The following is a 709-nucleotide window of genomic DNA, read 5'->3' as shown; positions in this document are numbered from 1 at the left end:
GCGCGTGCCGTGCCGGGAGCCGACCCCGGTGCTGCCGTGGTTCTCCAGGCGCCCCCGCGCCGGCGGCGCGCGCCCGGCTCCGGTGAGGAGCGTTCCCGGTATTCCCGGGGCCGATTCCCGGCGTTCCCGGCGTGTCCCGGGGGTGCCAAAGCCGCTTCTCTTTGCTTTCCTTCCCCGCAGACGGGCTGGGCCCGGAGACCCAGGAAGGGTGAGTGGGATCGGGGCATTCAGTGGGATTTCCTGGGAATTCTGCTGGGATTTGGGGGATTTGGTGGGATTTCCTGGGAATTCTGCTGGGATTTGGGGGATTTGGTGGGATTTCCGTGGTGTTTCCATGGGGTTCCCGTGGGATTTGGGGGGTTTGGTGGGATTTCCATGGAATCCTGGTGGGATCTGGGGTAGTTTTGTGGGATTTCCATGGAGTTTCCTTGGGGTTCCTGTGGGACCTGGGGTAGTTTAGTGGGATTTCCTGGGAATTCTGGTGGGATTTGGGGGGTTTAGTGGGATTTCCGTGGAGTCTGGGGGGTTCCGTGGAGTTTCCATGGAGTTCCTGTGGGATTTGGGGGGTTTAGTGGGATTTCCTGGGAATTCTGCTGGGATTTGGGGGGTTTGAGAGATTTCCTGGGAATTCTGGTGGGATTTGGGGGGTTTGGGAGATTTCCTGGGAATTCTGGTGGGATTTGGGGGGTTTAGTGGGCTTCCCAGGGAA

General features: G+C 59.9%; 1 protein-coding gene across 1 annotated transcript in view; it reads left to right on the top strand.

Annotated features, from left to right (window-relative positions):
- Positions 1-709, top strand: part of ARHGEF10L (Rho guanine nucleotide exchange factor 10 like) — a 31134-nt gene that overhangs the window by 867 nt on the left and 29558 nt on the right. The window contains exons 2-3 of the mRNA XM_017732686.1: positions 5-82; positions 181-208. The gene's annotated coding sequence lies outside the window, so the exon portion shown is untranslated. The remainder of the gene's footprint in view (positions 1-4; positions 83-180; positions 209-709) is intronic.

This window comes from Corvus brachyrhynchos, unplaced genomic scaffold, assembly GCF_000691975.1.
Source record: "Corvus brachyrhynchos isolate BGI_N302 unplaced genomic scaffold, ASM69197v1 scaffold215, whole genome shotgun sequence".
NCBI classification, from domain to species: domain Eukaryota; kingdom Metazoa; phylum Chordata; class Aves; order Passeriformes; family Corvidae; genus Corvus; species Corvus brachyrhynchos.
This window is presented reverse-complemented; position numbering and strand designations above follow the sequence as displayed.